Here is a 19,515-nt window from a genome sequence, read left to right on the forward strand (position 1 = left end):
TAACTGACATTTTTTATGGTAACAACCAACAATTGAAAATAATTACAATTAACAAGGTTGCCCAAACTTTCGCATCTTACTGTAACAGTCATAAAAGTTTTTCTGGAAGAATACAACTTCTGAGGTCAGGGGAAAGAGATAAAAAGGTCAATAGTTCATGTATATTAATGGTAGGTACTTATGATGCAATTTTCTGATAAATTTGCTGTCAGATTGATTATTTCCAACATGTCCGATCTGATTTCCGATCGATTTTCCCTTCACTATGGAAAATCGATCGGAAATCAAATCGATCTGACAGTAAATTTCAGAAAAATGCATTGTGTGTACCTAGCATGAGTGTACCTGGCTGACCTATACTGGGGGCAACTATGCCTGGCTACCTATACTGGGGGCACCATGCTTTGCTACCTATACTGGGGTAAACTATACCTGGCTACATTTACTGGGGACACCTATACCTCACTACCTATACTGGAGGCACCTATACTTGGCTACCTATACAAGGAGCACCTATACTTGGCTACCTATACAGGCACCTATACATGGCTGACCTTAACTGGGGGCACCTGAACCTGGCTACCTACCTATACTGAGGGTGTTTTTCTTTGGTTGCACCGCAGCTATAGTGTGCAGTGCAAACAAATTGTTGGGAGCTGTGCGATATTTCCAAATTGGGGGGGGGGGGGGGGGGGGGGGAGGGGACATCCTCACAAGTTAGTCTCAGGCAGCGAAAGGTCTAGAACTGGTACTGGGTACACTTTATGGATCTGAGCAGTTTTGACATTATAACTGTGTCCATGTTTAATCAGCATTTCACTTTAACACTACTTAAGACGCCTAAGTGATACATGTATTGTTTTTGTGGGAAGAAACTAGTCTTTCTTTAGGAAGTATTTTCCCCCAAGATTAATTTTTATTTTTATTTTTTGCAACTTTCTTTGACAGAAGCACAGAATACCAGAGATGAAAAGGTTTGGAGAAACGGGGGGAGCAGGTTTGTATGTAGAGCTGTCCTGATGGCCACCGCTCCCCTCCGTTCTCCTCTGTCCCCCTCCTCATTATTAAAGCCCCTCTGGCAGCCTCTTCCGGATCCTCGGAGTTGGGCGTCCCTCAGTGCGCAACCATGGCAGGGTGTGACTGTGCATGATGTCATGATTTCATCATGCGGTTGCGCACTAAGGGTTGCATGCAACCGGGCTAGCACCTGCGTAATAGGTAAAAGGAGGGGAATAGTGCAACAAGCAAGATATGACCAAAACTTGACAAGTTATGTAGTCGGTACAAAAATCTTCACTTTATTATAAAAAATTGATAAAAACGATATGAGAAATTGGATGTCAGACATACCACAAAAATCCCACCCACCCACCAATAAAACCCAAAAGTCCAAGGAGCCAGGACCCTTTTCCCAATAATGTGCCTAAAACATTAAAGTTATGTGAATCCTACTGGAAAAAACTGGAGGACAGTCCACCTTAACACCGAAGATCAATTCAGTACAGCTTAGAATGTTGCAGGAAAATCCTATCCCAATATATGGACAATCTCCAAGCACAAGGCAAGTCCCACTCGCAGACTCACTGGTTAGACAGGCATATGCACAGCAAAGATGGCAGAGGCGAGGGCTAGCAGTTGAGAAAGCAAGCAGCAGCAGAAAAGCGACTGAAACTGCAAATGTTCAGCAGACGACTCATGGGAACAGACAAAATTAGCCTTATCAGCCATGCAGTGCAGTCAGTCCATATTGCGTTAAACTCACAGTTCCATGGCCTGCCCATATTCTCCTCTCCTCATATCAGCAGTGTGAAGTCCATGCTGAACGGATGCTGAGCAGCCTGTTGTGCAGATAGCTGCGGGACGCCAACCCGCTGGTAATACACGAGTCCTCCGTATATAGAGATCTTTTCCGCGCGTACACTTCCGCGTAGCAGTTTACAAGCACGATTCACATTGGGTGGATTTCAGGTCCTTAAGCTCCGCCCACCGACTGGTTTCGCGCATGCACGCTTCCTCAGGGTGTGGTCAAGTCATGGCTGACAGGTACATTAAATACTCGAATCACTCCAGTTCCACCCAGAGGGCGGGCTGGGATTGGCTGAGCATATGCAAAAGTGCAGAGCGCCGATGCAGACAGCAAGAGAAGGCTACCTCATGCCAAATATCAACCATATAAGGAAATCTACAAATGTATCATGATAATTCCATTAAAGGCGCATAGTCCTCATTGAGTCCTACCATAGAGCAAACAAAGTCCCCAAAAGCACTCAAACAAGAGGATAACCAAAAAACTCTACATATAAGCCCCAATCTATGTAATTTAGGACCAAGGCAGGTCCCAAGCAGAGAAGAGTGCAGCCAGTCACAAGGAAGGGGCTTTATAGAAAGCATTGCAATCCAAAATCTACATTATATCCCGTGGGGACTAGAGTGCGAAGCTTAAAGATCCAGCTGCACTCCTTCTGCTTGAGAATCCTGTCAAAATCGCCTCTACGGGAAGAAATGCTAAGCTTGTAGATTCCCTTAACTTTTGAACCAACTAGGTCACCTCCATGAAACTTTTTATAATGTTGCGCAAGGGGAGTTGTATAATCTTCATCTCTTGCATTGCGCATATGCTCACCTATCCTCGCCCGCAAAGGGCACGTCGTCTTACCGATATAATGCAAGTCGCAAGGACAGGTGAGCATATATACAACTCCTTCAGTAGCGCAGTTGATGAAGGATTCTATCCTATAAGTTCTCTGGCCAAGGGAATCACTGAAGGATGCAGTTCGATCTACCAAGGGGCACACCTGACAACTCCCACACCGATATATGCCACTGGGAATAGATTTTCCAAGCCATGTAGTTGTAGTGCTTCTTATATATTCGCTTTGAATTAAATGATTTCTCAAAGACACAGCCCTTTTTGCGGCCAAATGTGGATATTCGCCAACTATGGCTTTTATATCCCCAGAGGTCGTTAGGACTGGCCAATGTTTTGTCAAAATTTCTTTAAGAGATTCCCAGTGGCTGCCATAAGGAGTAGGAATTCTAAGGATAGCTCCCTTCTCAAAATCACTACCCTAAAGGTCTCTCTGCCATCTAGGGCAAAGAAATTGGCCCCTATCAAGGGATCAGACTCTCTTGAGGGCCTTTTTCAAAACTTTATGGGGATAACCCCTCTTCCTAAAACGGAGATATATCTCTTTTGACTCCCTGGAAAAGGTCTCATCAGACCCACAATTCCTTCTTAGGCGCTGGAACTCACCAATGGGAATAGACCTAATTTGACATTGGGGATGACAACTCGTGGCGTGTAAGACAGTGTTGCCAGCTGTTGGCTTTCTATAGCTTGAGGGGACCAACCTATTTTCAACGATGTTGATTCTCAGGTCCAAAAAATTCAATCCAACATCGCTCACATCATAGGTGAGCTTAATGTTGAACGAGTTATCGTTAAGATCCCTGAGAAACGATTGAAGTTCCCCCAAGCTACCTGTCCACACCATCATGATGTCCTCTATATATCTTATCCACAAGGAGGCGTGCTCCTGCCAAAGTGAATGTTGGTATACCACCTTACGTTCCCAATAGCCTAGATGTAAATTAGCATAGGCAGGAGCACACGCCGCCCCTATGGATGTACCCCGAATCTGATGGTAAAAAGACCCATCAAACAGAAGACAATTAAATCCAAGGATGAATTCCAGCAGCTCAGCCACGAAATCATTGTGACAACGATATCCAGGATATGCATCTCGAAGGAAGAAGCGTGTGGCTCCGACCCCCTTCTCATGTGGGATCGAGGTGTACAGTGACTCCACATCGATCCCCACGAGGAGGGAGCCAGGGGGCACCACAACCTCCTCAATGACCCTAAGAACCTCTGTGGTGTCACGTACATAAGAGGGCAAATGAACAACAATATCCTTCAACTTAAGATCGACAAACCTCCCAACCCTCTCCAAGGGACCATTAATTGCTGAAATTATGGGGCGACCAGGGGGAGTGACCGGATTTTTATGTACTTTTGGTAGAGATCACCAGATACTCCCACTCTTCTTTTGTAAGTACCCCCTGATCGCGTCCAGAATCCAGCAACAAATTGAGATTTCTCTTAATTGTTTCAAAGGCGTTATGTTTCAACTTCCTATACGTCTCGGAGTCTGAGAGCTGCCGTCTAATTTACCCCAGGTAGTAGTCCTCTCTCAAAAGGACAACATTGCCCCCCTTGTCACTTGGTTTAATCACCAACTTCGGAGCATTCTGTAACTCCTGGAGTGCCTTTCTCTCAACCATGGAGATATTCTGGACAGGGGGGCAATGTTCCAGTTCACTCCTCTGAGGTCATTTTCTACCAGCTCAAGAAACACCGAGACGTATTTATTGGTAGTGGTTGAGGGCATAAATTTTGATCTCGGTTTAAGGTTGGTAAACGAGGGCGCACTGGTCTCACAGGGCTCATCGTCCTCCACCACGCAGTCACCGAGCTTATCCTTCAAAGATTCTAGCTCAACTATGGCCCTCCTGTCAATAACAGATGGGATTAAGGAGCTTTGTGTCATCCGAGATTGTTCACAAGAATTACCAAACATTAATTTTAAAAGAAGTCTCCTCAAAAATAGCACGTCTTTATAGACGACAAACTCGTCCCCCAAAGCAGTTGGAACAAAGCTAAGTCCTCTTTCGAGGAGACTTATATGTCTGGATTCAAGGGCAAAATCGGATAGATTGATAATATTATTTGTCATTTGTTTTGGGAATTGCTCGATGGCTGCTGACGGCTGGACCGACTGCGCGTCTGTCTGATGTCCTCCTCCCCACTCGAGTCCGAGACTTCTGTCTGGTCCCCGTTTTTTTCCCCCTTGGAGGTGGATGTGTGGACCTTAATTTTATTATTCTTATTGGGCCTATTTTCCATTTTCTGGTGTTCCTTCTTTTTATATATATCTTTTTTTGAATTTTCAAAAAAAAAACTGATTTAGAACTGTTAGGAGAACCTGAGGGCTATTGGGTTTACTCTGAGGTCATCTAGGGCCCTTCCTACCACGGCTCCTAGATCTACCTCTTCTATTATATGGAGTCGTGGGGTCAAAGGCAGTCTCTTCATCCCATCTTTCTCGATCTTTCTGAAATTTCTGGGATTTGGTTCTTTTAACATTCTCTTGTAATTTTTCTATATAAGTCCTCAAAGAATCATTTAATTTTTTGAAGTCTAGATGGTCTTGATGTTGATTAAGATTTTTGACACTTTCATCAACTGCTGAGTTAAGCTCACACAGCTGTGCCTTTTCTTCATCAATGACCATCTGTACATTCTCCAAAACCCTTTCTTTCATCTTAGCTTTCCATTTAGGAAGAAACCTGTCTGTTAAAAGATTCTCTGCAGGTCTAACTCTATCTTGCAGACCTTCTGGTACTATACCCACCCTATAATAGGACTCAAGATACCTTATATTCCAAGTACGCTTAACCTGCTTAACCAGCAGATTACGGTGTTTTTTAAAAAGAGAGTCAACATTCACCTTGCCCTCACAATCAGCGCTCTGCACAGTTGCAGCCTCCAAATCACTATCAGAATCATAAATAACCACGTAAGCCACCTGCGTAATGCCCAACTCCGGGTGGGGGGTTGGTTCTGCTGGCCATCAGGACAGCTCCCCCCATTTCTTCAAATCTTTTCGGCTCTGGTATCCTTTAACCTTTAGCCGACCACTCAGCGTCAATCGGCATGAACGCGGTGGCTCCCCCAAGACCGCTCAGCACCAATTGGTGTGAAGTCCTGGGGGCGGAGATTGCAGGGGATCATGCGTGCTGATGCGCACGCATTCCGCTTGAATGGCGGAGTTCTGTCATCAGTCTAACAGACTGTGAGATTTCTATTTACATTGTCTACTTCTATTTACGTTGTTATGCCATCTATTTATATAGTATAGTGCTGCGATCTACGGCATTGCTGTACTGGGACCAGCCATGAAAGCTCAGCTGTCCCCTTGGGAGGCACAGAGAGAGATCGGCTCTCGTAGGCTGATGTCTATGAGAGCCGATCGCTGTGATTGGCTGGTGCGGAGAGAGAGGGGGGTAATAAAACAAATACAAATAATATGCATTTTTATAAAAAAAAATTATAAAAAAAAAAACAGTCCGCAGCGACGATCAGAGCCCACCAACAGAAATCTCTGTTGGTGGGCAGAAAAGGGGTTTTTCATTTGTGTGCTAAGTTGGATTGCTCTGCAGCGAGCTATTAAAGCTGCATAGCATTAAATTGTAAAATAGCATTAAATGGTAAAAAATTGCCTAGTCACTAGGGGGGTGTAAGCCTACGGTGTTTAAAGGGATATGGATGTTTCCTTTGAAACAATACCAGTTGCCTGGCAGCCCTGCTGGTCTCTCTGGCTGTAGTAGTGGCTGAGTCACACCTGAAACAAGCATGCAGCTAATCCAGTCTGACTCCAGTCAGAGCACCTGATCTGCATGCTTGTTGAGGGGCTGTGGCTAAAAGTATTAGAGCCACAGGATCAACAGGAGAGTCAGGCAACTGGTATTATTTTAAAAGGAAAAATCCATATCCTTCTCAGATTAGGTTCCCTTTAAGAGGTTAAGGACACACCTTGTGGCCAGGAGATCAATGGAGGAACGACCAAGTGATCCATACCTAAGTAGAGGGAAGGCTCTGGATACCATAGAACCTAGGTTCCCAGTTCGGGATCCACCCCATCATTCATCAACGGTTGACATTATTTGACCTACTAGGTTGAATAGCTATTCGGTACTTCTCAGGCAGCAGTTTAAACTATTCGTATCCCTGAGTAGTTCTGAAGTTGAGTGTATCCATACTGTTGACGTGGAAGTCTAAGCTTGCAAATGAGCAATATGAATGCGCTTGTCTTCACAACTACTTGGGGCTGTGAGTAGTTCTGAACATTGCCCAAGGAGTACCAAAGAACTAGAAGCAGGGGCGGACCTTGTATGATGCCGCCTGAACCATGTGCATCAGGCAGCGTCATCCAAGGGGAGGAATCCCGCCCATCATCACACCTGCCCCACCTTCCTCCCTGATCGCCACCTGCTCCGATGGCCCCCTCCTCTAAATAGTCCATGGATCTGCTGCATTGCCCAGTACCGGCATGGCATACAGAGACAGGAGAGTGGTGCCCCTAGTAGCGTTGTGTATACTGAAAGTGCTTACTTCCTGTATATGCGCCGGCACCGCTACTAGGGACTCCGCTCTCCTGTCTCCATTGTGGGTCACAACTGATCTGAGGTCGCTGTAAGCCATGCCAATGCCGGGCAGTGCAGTGGATCCAGGGACTCTGTGGAGGAGGGGGGCACCATCCAAGTAGGTAAATTAGTGACGGCCAGTAGAGAGAGGTGGGGATAGGCTGGCTACCTATACTGGTGGCACCTACCTGGCTAACCTATACTGGGGTCACCTATACCTGGATACGTATACTGGGGGCACCTATACTTGGCTTCCTATACTGAGGGCACCTATACCAAAAGTGAGTTTCCTCACTTCAGATTAGCTTTAAAATACTCAGTTTATAGTAAAAGTGTATACCTAGTCTACTCAGAGCACCTCTACAGCCCTGGCCCAATTCAGTACTTTCCAATTAACGCTAAGAGCAGGACATTCTTGATGGCATTTTTTTTAATTTGCTGCATTTCTAACACATTCACAGCTTCAGCATCTTTTTTATTCCATATTTTGTGTAGTGCAGTTCACACTTTAAGCTCTAGATGGAGATCACACATAATTTATCATCTTTGCTATATATATTTCTAAAATTGGAACTCTAAAGTACAAAAATTCCTGGAAAAATACATTTAAAGTTGACCTGTAAGCACTGAAACAGATTAACTAGGTAATGAGCACAATTAAAAGTTAAAAAAAGATGAAAAGTAAATTAAAACTTGTAGCAAAACAGCTGGTTGATGCACAAGCATCATATAAAAAGAAATTAACAGAGTATAAATATGTACTGTAAAATGTGATTCGTTTTAGAAATAGATGTGCGAACAGGTTCAATTTCAGTGTGTACACACAGAGAGATTAGAGAACTTGCAATAATTAAATCTTATAATGAAAATATGGAAGCTAATGGATGGAAGCCTCTATGTTTTGCAATGGTCTATATTTGGGTGCTCTCTCCAGTTAGCAGGGATGGATAACATATAAGGTTAGGGATATTTGTGGTGGAAGTCATACTGTATATGGTAACGCAAATGTGTAATAAAGTGGAAATTCCAATGATGGAGAGTGACAGAGATATTCTGTATATTGTAGTATATGCACTACAAAGCCATCACTGATAACGTTCACCACTCCCTCATCCCATCTCACTTTTCCATCACTCAGACCTCCTTCATCTCACCAAATCTCACTGTGCCATTCCTGCTCCCTCATCCCATCTCACTGTGCCATCACTGAGATCTCCTTCACCTCCCCCCATCCCACTGTGCGATTCCTGCTCCCTCATCCCATCTCACTGTGCCATCACTGAGACCTCCTTTCACCTCTCCCCATCCCACTGTGCGATTCCTGCTCCCCCATCCCATCTCACTGTGCCATCACTGAGACCTCCTTCACCTCTCCCCATCCCACTGTGCGATTCCTGCTCCCCGATCCCATCTCACTGTGCCATCACTGAGACCTCCTTCACCTCTTCCCATCCCACTGTGCGATTCCTGCTCCCCCATCCCATCTCACTGTGCCATCACTGAGATCTCCTTCACCTCCCCATCCCACTGTGTCATTCCTGCTCCCTCATTCCATCTCACTGTGCCATCACTGATAACGTTCACCACTCCCTCATCCCATCTCACTTTTCCATCACTCAGACCTCCTTCATCTCACCAAATCTCACGGTGCCATTCCTGCTCCCTCATCCCATCTCACTGTGCCATCACTGAGATCTCCTTCACCTCCCCCCATCCCACTGTGCGATTCCTGCTCCCTCATCCCATCTCACTGTGCCATCACTGAGATCTCCTTCACCTCTCCCCATCCCACTGTGCAATTCCTGCTCCCCCATCCCATCTCACTGTGCCATCACGGAGACCTCCTTCACCTCACCCCATCATATTGTGTCATTTCTGCTCGCTCATCCCATCTCACTGTGCCATCACTGAAACCTCCTTCACCTCACCCCATTCCACTGTGCGATTCCTGCTCCTTCATCCCATCTCACTGTGCCATCACTGAGACCTCCTTCACCTCTCCCCATCCCACTGTGCGATTCCTGCTCCCTCATCCCATCTCACTGTGCCATCACTGAGATCTCCTTCACCTCTCCCCATCCCACTGTGCGATTCCTGCTCCCTCATCCCATCTCACTGTGCCATCACTGAGATCTCCTTCACCTCCCCATCCCACTGTGCCATTCCTGCTCCCTCATTCCATCTCACTGTGCCATCACTGATAACGTTCACCACTCCCTCATCCCATCTCACTTTTCCATCACTCAGACCTCCTTCATCTCACCAAATCTCACTGTGCCATTCCTGCTCCCTCATCCCATCTCACTGTGCCATCACTGAGATCTCCTTCACCTCCCCCCATCCCACTGTGCGATTCCTGCTCCCTCATCCCATCTCACTGTGCCATCACTGAGATCTCCTTCACCTCCCCCCATCCCACTGTGCGATTCCTGCTCCCTCATCCCATCTCACTGTGCCATCACTGAGATCTCCTTCACCTCTCCCCATCCCACTGTGCAATTCCTGCTCCCCCATCCCATCTCACTGTGCCATCACTGAGACCTCCTGCATCTCCCCTATCCCACTGTGCGATTCCTGCTCCCCCATCCCATCTCACTGTGCCATCACTGAGATCTCCTTCACCTCCCCATCCCACTGTGTCATTCCTGCTCCCTCATTCCATCTCACTGTGCCATCACTGATAACGTTCACCACTCCCTCATCCCATCTCACTTTTCCATCACTCAGACCTCCTTCATCTCACCAAATCTCACGGTGCCATTCCTGCTCCCTCATCCCATCTCACTGTGCCATCACTGAGATCTCCTTCACCTCCCCCCATCCCACTGTGCGATTCCTGCTCCCTCATCCCATCTCACTGTGCCATCACTGAGATCTCCTTCACCTCTCCCCATCCCACTGTGCAATTCCTGCTCCCCCATCCCATCTCACTGTGCCATCACGGAGACCTCCTTCACCTCACCCCATCATATTGTGTAATTTCTGCTCGCTCATCCCATCTCACTGTGCCATCACTGAGACCTCCTTCACCTCACCCCATTCCACTGTGCGATTCCTGCTCCTTCATCCCATCTCACTGTGCCATGACTGAGACCTCCTTCACCTCTCCCCATCCCACTGTGCGATTCCTGCTCCCTCATCCCATCTCACTGTGCCATCACTGAGATCTCCTTCACCTCTCCCTCAGGAGAAAAAGTTAATTGCATATGAGCCCTGGTGTCTTAGCAAACAGCGTTAGCCAGGCATTCGTCTGTTTCCTCAAAAACTTCACAGCAGTGACAGTGGTCAAGGTTGTTTCCTTTGAAGCTGAGGTAATATTGGGAAGTAAAAAACAGAAAAAGAGAGCTAAAATTGCATTCTCTACTGAGAATGTTGGTGAGATAGGACCTGTCTTTGGTAAAGACGTATTTGTAATTACTTTAATGTTTTCACTGATCTTTCCTTTGAACTTCTTTGTACGCTTTTGCATAAATAACTCAAAAAACTGCATTGGCTGATTCTCCTGTTACTTCGATATGTGCGATCACTCTCAAATAAAGTTTATACCTTATTCCAAAATCCACACATATATGAGATCTGTTAACTCTGTGAAATGAATGTGTCATTGCAGTACACCAAATGCAACACAGGTAAAAGGGAAGCAAAAGAGCCATACATTTTAGATTGTTTTCTGCAGGCTTTTGTACCAGTGAAACAGGTGAAATTAGGGTATTTTGGAAAGCAAGATGCAAACAGCGTCTGGTCTTCCGTTGCTTGAGAACTACTTTTCTACTGTTAGGAATAAGAGAAGGTACTTCCATCAGCAGAAGGGATCCATGTACTTGCTGGAAGATCACAAGCTATCTTTCACAGTTAAGGTTGTGTGAGATACCTGGTGGGAGACTCAGTGATGAGGATGGTCTCTCTTGCAATTCAAGGTCATAGGCCTCTGAAACTGAGACAGGGTGCCAATAAACTGAGGGGCAAGAGTGCTTGAACAGTTGTTGAGCAGGGCAGCAGTCAGCAACAAGTACGTATTCAACCAGGCTCAGGAACAGTTTGGATAATTAGACAATGTGGTCAGCAGTATAGGTGGTAGACAGTCAAACAGTGTTCAGCAACAGTTTTGGTAAGCAGGCAGGTCTGGGGTCAGTAACAGAAAGGGTAGTCAGATGATCAAAGGGTCAATGACAGAGCAGGCAGACAGGCAAGAATCAGTAAAAGAATTGGAAGGAAAAATATCTACAGTATATAGAACATTTCTGTCAGGTCAGGATTTTATAAGGTCTATTGGCACCTAACTTGATATCTGCACATGCAAGTTCCTGTACCTGAATAAACCACCAAACACTGGCACATGCCACAGTGGGAGATATTCTTACTCTGCTTTTAATGCCTTCTGCATGCCTGTGCATCGTGGTGGATCTAAAGTCAGAACTGATTAGTTGAAGGGAGCATGTGTTCCCTAAGCCATTCTGTGCTTGTTGTTTTATGATCTCTGTTACAACCAGTAACAGTGATCACCTCGAACCATGCAAGGACAAGTTTTGCCGCTGGTGTGCATGATTGCAAGAATATATGTATCTATGTTCCCTATCGTTGTATTTTTTGCATGGAAAAACAACCTGTAGTAGTCAAGTGGTTAATGTCCTTACTATGTTAAGGGCTACCCCTATGGACCTTGGCCATCACTTAGTTACCCGAGTTCCTCCCATGTAATTAGTGTACTCCCAGTAACCCTCTCCCTTTAGTTAGTATCACCACTATGGCCAACCTCCCACCCCATCTCTTTAGTTTTCACACTGTGGACCTGTCCCAGTGGTTAGCACTACCACTGTGTACTGTCCCCATTGTGATCCCCTCCCATGTACATCATCTTGTCTTATATTGTGGGTCCTGGCAGCATGGACACAAGTATGTACTCTTCAACATTGGCAGAGAAAGTGGTGAAAGTGGGTCATGGAGAAGAAGCATTTTGAGAAGGGGGCATTTTATTAAATTCATATACTCTAAAGTCTAACACCCAGGACCCCTGAATACACACTAGGTGGATGGGCATCAGTTGGAATTCATGGTAATCCAGTCTTGCAGGGTTCCTAAGGTCATGGGACCTTTGTGCAGCTGCAGGGCCTGCACAGGCCTATGCCTGCTCCTGAACTTACACACCCATGCAGGATCTGCTGGCTCCACATGAAGCATGCAGGGAGCATCAGAAATGGTGAGCGATGCCTGTGTTTTTTTTCAGCTGATCAAAGGATTAGGAATAGTACAATTATAGTTAAAAGAAACATTTGTCTTTTAACATCAAATATGAAAAGGTAATTTTCTCATCTCAAACTGACAGCAAATAAATTGCTCACCTGGATTTTACAATATTTAACATTCATTTCAGCAAATAAAATATTGAAGCCATGGGGACTTAATAGCAAATAAAAGTAAAGTCATTTTTTTGTTGCAGTAGGTACAGCAGAATACGCATTGCAGTACTAACCTTAATAAACTACCTGTCTTCATATAAGCAAACATTAAATGAAAATACGGATCCCTTCCCAATGCCATGCCTGGAAAATAATCACCTGTCTCATTACTAAAATAAATGAAATAAAAGTCATTCTGTACAATATATAAAAAGCTTTCCATTTCACAGTAAATTAAATAAAATGTACCCCCTATGTTGTAGAGAATAGCAGAGCATCCAATTTATAAATACTTGTGAAACAGAAAACAAACATGATCCTGTATTAAGAAGCAAATAGGCACACTTTCAAAAAACGATGCTCCAACAGACCATATCCCAGAGTGGGAGTGCCCTCTTTTAAACAATAATACTATCATTGCAGTCAAGCTTTAAGAGTGAGAAGGGAACCTAAATAAAAGCATGTTTAAATCTACTGCTATAGATCCCCTTTGGACCTATGTTTGGATCAGTAAGAATAATCTCTCAGGAGGATTTGCATTGGTCAGATCAGAACGACCAATTGAGGGCCTTGGCAATATATTAAAAGATGTTTTATGCCAGGGCTTGCTATACATTACCATTCCGGCACTACAAGGAACCTTGGTGAAATAATTTTTAAATTTGCTGCCTCTCGATCTATGCACTGACCAATGGAATTCCTTGCTGTAGAGGAATCCCATTGGTCAGTGCATAGACCAATAGTAAAACCCTGCAGCAAATTCAAGGATGCTTCTGTTTAGGTTCCTAAAATAATTACTATAGGAATGGTTTAGTAAGGGGGAACCCCTACACTGTACAGCTCAAGCATCCTGGATATGCCAGGCGGCATGGGGATCAATGGGTTAAAGAGCATCTAACATAGGAGGCCTGTGCTCAAATCTCAGCTCTTCCTAGTCAGTAAACCAGCACCTATTCAGTAAGAAATGCTTTGACAAAATTCCCTACACTGCTACCGCCTACTGAGTGCGCTCTAGTGGCTGCCTCATAAGCGCTTTGAGTCCAACAGGAGAAAAGCACTATGCAAATATTGGAATTATTATTATTAACCTCCTTAGCGGTCTGGACGAGCTCAGCTCGTCCATTACCGTTGGAGGGTGCCGCTCAGGCCCTGCTGTGCCGATTTTATTCAAATAAAAATGAGCACACGCAGTCGGCACTTTGCCAGCCGCTTGTGCTACCTGATCGCCGCTGCAGCGCCCCAGTCGCCCGAGCCCAGCGCAGCCGGAACAGACAGTTCCGTCCATGACGTCACTCCGCTCGTCGCCATGGCGACGAGGAAAGCGAAACAAAGAAGGCTGCTCATTGCGGCCTTCCTTGTTACTTCTGATCGCCGGAGGCGATCAGAAGTACGCATTGGGAGCGCCCTCTAGTGGGCATTCATGCAGCCAACTTTCAGTTGGCAGCATGTAATAGTTTTTTTTTTATTTAAAAAAAACCCTCCCGCAGCCGCCCTGGCGATCTTAATAGAACGCCAGGGAGGTTAAGTATCCAAAATAGGATCTAATCCTGTGGAGTAGCCTCTATTATCTTTTAAACCTCCATATATCTCTCAGTGTCTTGAGAGATACAAAATATTTATAAATGAGGCCTGGAACCCACTAGGAGCGCTTTTCTGAGTGCTTTTTGATTTGAAAAGCTCTTGCTAATGTAATGCAATGGGTGCTATGCTATGGGTCTGATCCCACTAGAGGGATGTGATTTTATAAAAATCCCCCATAGCAATGCATTAGCAAGAGCTTTTAGTGGGTTTGAGCCCTTATAGTTAATTAAAAAAAAAATTAACGGAATGTCTAAATGCAGGTAACTGAAATGCATACATGACAAAGTCACCTAGAAAAATGGGCACCAGAGATACCAGCTAGTAGAATGTCTGTAAAATTAACAATATGCTTTTTTTTTTTAAAGATTCTTTATTTAACCTTCCTGGCGGTAAGCCCGAGCTGAGCTCGGGCTATGCCGCCGGAAGGCACCGCTCAGGCCCCGCTGGGCCGATTTGCATAATTTTTTTTTGCTGCACGCAGCTAGCACTTTGCTAGCTGCGTGCAGTGCCCGATCGCCACCGCTACCCGCCGATCCGCCGCTATCCGTCGCGCCGCAGCCGCCCCCCCACCAGACCCCGTGCGCTGCCTGGCCAATCAGTGCCAGGCAGCTCTATGGGGTGGATAGGAATCCCCTTTGACGTCACGACGTCGATGACGTCGGTGACGTCATCCTGCCCCGTCGCCATGGCGATGGGGGAAGCCCTCCAGGAGATCCTGTTCTTTGAACGGGATCTCCTGATCGGAGGGGCTGGGGGGATGCCGCTGAGCAGCGGCTATCATGTAGCGAGACTTTGTCTCGCTACATGAAAAAAATTAAAAAAAAAAAAAAGATTTGCTGCCCCCTGCCGATTTTTTAGCAAACCGCCAGGAGGGTTAAGGCATTTTACAGTTTACAAAAAGAGATAAACAGTGCCAACAAATAAACAGTACATATGTCCCACAGAGTCAGTGAAAACAGATATACTTCATGGCCAATCAGCGCTGTACGAAAGCAGACAAACATGGTAAAAATGTATAAACATCAGGATCACTTAGCAACATGTCAGTACTCAATATACCTTATGACGTAGCGATAAACATAAAATACTATAAACAGTAATAGAAACTGAAATGAACACACAGCTGCCTCTATGTGACAAAAGACCAGAACCAGTGCTGCAGGCCACATCGAGCAGCCAGGTAATAGAAGGTTCCAGAGCCCAAAGGGAACACATCTCTGGGACACTTCCTACATGTAATGGGCAAAAAGCGGTCTGGGTGCACAAAAACCATTCCTTGACTGTGAGTGGTCTCTTAGAGCAATGAGAATACCCGGCACTATAGGCATATGCACATAAGTAAGGAAGGGAAGAACGGGAAATAGTATAGAGAGAAAGAAAAGAAAGAAAAGGAACAATGAAAAGACAATTAAAGAAAAAAGGTCCAGGGGGGGAGGGCCGAAGAAGGTGGGATCAGGATCAGGATCAGGTCCTCCATTTGTTTAATATGCTTGATCACCTTCAGCCACTCTACTATCGAGGGTGCCTGAGTAGATTTCCAATGATGTGTGATGAGCAGCCAAGCAGCATTGATCATGTGTTTGGAGAGAGATTTCTTATACTTGCCCAGTCTCCTTGGCGTATTATCTAACAAGTAGTAAGCTCAGGGGCAAACGCAGGATTTTTAAGGGGGGGGTTCCTGAAAGGTCCAGAAGCACGTATGTCCCCGAGTGCTTCCGAATACAGGTGGCTCCATACTGCCCATGCACAAAAGTGCGCTGGCGTATTACGGAGCTGCCTATCTTTGGAAGTAATCAAGGACACTAGTGTTTCTGAGGGCTTCTGGTAGCAGCAAATGTGAACGGGGTACAGCGCTGGAACAACTCCCCAAGAGAGGAACAGGAGATAGACTTAGTTCGGACAATTCAGTGGAATATGCTACATAGTTTCACATAGTGCAAGCGATACCCATATGATGCAGGGATATATGCATCTGCGGAAGATGTCGGCGCTACATAAATACTAAATAATAATATTTTGCCTCACCAGGATTGCACTTTTATTTAGCTTTCCTGTAAGACAAGAACACACAGTCAGCTCTAGGGGAAGAGGGAAACAAAGGTGAATGAGGGAGGGCTGGTGCACACCAAGAGTGCTTCTGAGCGTTTTTCAAATCAACAGTGATTTGAAAAGCGCTTGGCTAATGTTACCCTATGTGGGTGTTCTCACAGCAGCGTTGTGATTTTTTCAAAATCGCAGGTATACTGCATGTAGCATGTTTTTGAGCAATTCATTCAAAAATCGCTCTGAAAATCACTTCACAAAATCACACTCACAAATTGCTAGCGATTGCTATTGTCATTTTGGCGGTGCACTAGCCCAGAGAGAGGAGTGGAGAAATTGAGAATAGCCTGAGATGGAGCAGATAACTTATCTGTATTGAAGTCCCACATCACACAGGCTACTTGCCTGTAATCGGACTCCTGTCCCTGTCAGTCTCTCACACAAGTCAGAAAGAAGCCCTCCTGGAGTCTAGGGACTGTCAACAACTTTTCAGCTTGTTATCCACACCTTATCCACACATGCAGTCATTATAACAATGGGGAGAGACCAGACAGATGTTTGCCCACAGTCCCTGAGTCCAGGCAAGCTCTGCATCATGCTGTGCATATTTACCAGCTTGCCTGCACTCTAATTTCATCATGTCTGACACATCTGTGCTGTGGAGAGTCCAGGACTCCATAATCAACATTCTCTCACTGCAGGCTGCATCTTCTTGTGAGGGTTGTAAGGGAAGCTCGGCTGCCTCTCTCATTCTATTAGCTGGAGGGAAGCACCAGAAGTGAGGGCTGGTGCACACCGAGCGGCTTTTTGGGCGTTTTCAGATCCGCTTGCGGCTGCGGATCTGCTTGGTCAATGTATCTCAATGGGGTGGTGCACACCAGAGCGGCAGGCGTTTTGCAGAAACGAAAAATGCCTGGGTGAGGCATTTTTTGGATTTCGGATGCGTTTCTGCCTCAATGTTAAGTATAGGAAAAACGCAAACCGCTCTGAAAAACGGCACTTCAGAGCGGTTTTGCAGGCGTTTTTGTTACAGAAGCTGTTCAGTAACAGCTTTACTGTAACAATATATGAAATCTACTATACTGAAAACCGCAGCAGCAATCCGCAAAACGCTAGCAAAACGCCTCATAAAAATAAAAAAAAGCGTTTAAAAATCTGCTAGCATTTTGCGGATCTGCTAGCGGGTTTTGGTGTGCACCAGCCCTAAGAAGGGAGGGAGAATGAGGCTGTTTATATTATGCGGGCTTCCCTGGCTGAATACACAGCTCAGTGCAGGGGGGAGGTTCCAGACACACGGAATAGCCCCCTGAGTTCGCCAGTGGCTGGTTTGTCTGAGGGATCAACACCCATAATTTACTAAGTCCCAGAAGGGCACCAGTGATAGGAAATCCCAGAAATTATGCAACATGGTGCCCAATGTGACAAGCAGCGCCAGCGCCCGGCAACATTTTCTGCAGTCCCCAGCGATGACGTCAGGGCGACCTCCAGGTCGGTCTGTACTGCGCCTGCGTAAGAGGCGTCGCTGTCAATCACCGTCACGTGGGCCGGAGCGGACTGCGCAGCCTGCGCAATCCGCTCCGGCCCACGTGGCGGTGATTGACAGCGCCTCTCGCGCAGACACAGTACAGGCCGACCTGAAGGTTACCCTGACGTCATCGCTGGGGAGCGGGACGGAGCTGCGGCGAACGGCTGCTGGGAGAGCTGCGGCGAGGGACATGCTGGAAGCTTGGGGCTGGAGGAAGCCCCCGGTAAGTAGCAATTATTTTATTACATTTTCCCTGATGACTCCTTTAATTTCTCTCCATCTCACCCCATCACTTATAGGGACCATGTCTGTGCCAATCGACTACACGAATGAAAACTGCAGCAGCATGATATAGCATCAGATTCGGAAACGCTATCCTTCTATGCTCCTTCAGCAGAGTAGTCAAAGCCCAGCCAGATGAATCTCTGGAAGCATTGCCTTATTTCCTTAAAGTAAGAAAGAGGTGCCAATATCGGAAGAGCCTGGAAGACATAAAGGAATCGGGGGAGCACATTCATCTTAATAATGTTAATCCTACCAAATTAGGTAAATTTGGTAACGTTCCACGTCTTAAGATCTAATTTAATTTTTGATAAGAGGGGAGCATAATTAGGAGAGAAGATCTCTGACGGATTAGTTGAGACTGTAGTACCAAGGTAGGTAATTGCCTTAGGCGACCACTTGAATGGAAAATTAGCTTCTAGTTGAGATTGCTGCAGGGGACATAAAGAGACTCTGTAACCAAAAAAAACCCTCTCTGGAGGATACTTACCTGGGGAGGGGGAAGCCTCAGGGTCCCAATGAGGCTTCCCCATCCTTTGAATCTCGGGGGAATCCAGCGCTGGCTCGTCAAGGTTTGACAAGCTGTGATATATTTATCTACCGCAATCCTACGCAGGCACACTAGTGGCTCTTCTGTCGGGCTAAGGTGGAAATAGTTGAGCCCGATTGTATCCGCTCTACTGCGCAGGTGCAGAGGGTTTTTTTTTCATTACAGATTCTCTTTAAACCTGCATTAAGGCCTTCGCATTTTCTGTAATTAATTTTAATATTAGCCAATTTACCGTACATGAAAAACTCATGCATAAGATTGGGAATCGAGATATGTGGGCAGGTGATGTAAAAAAGCTAATCGTCGGCATATGCTGCCATTTTGTGTTCCGACGAGGGAAATCGTAATCCCCTAATGGTCGTATATGCTCTAATAGTGCGGAATAGTGGTTCAAGGGAAAGGGCAAAAATGAAAGGGGAGAGAGGGCACCCCTGGCGCGTGCCATTGGAGATACCAAATGATTCTGAGAGTTCTCCGTTGACCTTAATCCTTGCTGATGGAGCTCCGTATAATGTCATAACATATGCCAACATTTTACATGATAACCCAATGCGTTGCAAAGTGCCTCTGATAAACTCCCACCGGACATGGTCAAAGGCCTTCTCTGCGTCAGTAGATAGTAGTATCATCCATGAGGCTTTCAAAATTAACAATATTCTAATGTTGGGCAGTAGTAATTCCGATTATAATACCAATATTTGTATCGCTAAACCTAACCCTATTCTTACAGTCCCTCTACTGATGCCTAACCCTAACCAACTCCTCCATACTGATGCCTAACCCTATCTGAACCTGCCACTGCCTTCGCTGCTATATACGAGAAATATTGGACACCGTGGAAGTTTGGGCACCTCATAAAACTATGTAATTTAACTTAGTAGCGGCTATTAGTGATGTATGGCTGTAACCATACTTCACAGGAATGCCCACAG

Source organism: Hyperolius riggenbachi, chromosome 8 (assembly GCF_040937935.1).
Source record: "Hyperolius riggenbachi isolate aHypRig1 chromosome 8, aHypRig1.pri, whole genome shotgun sequence".
Lineage (NCBI taxonomy): Eukaryota > Metazoa > Chordata > Amphibia > Anura > Hyperoliidae > Hyperolius > Hyperolius riggenbachi.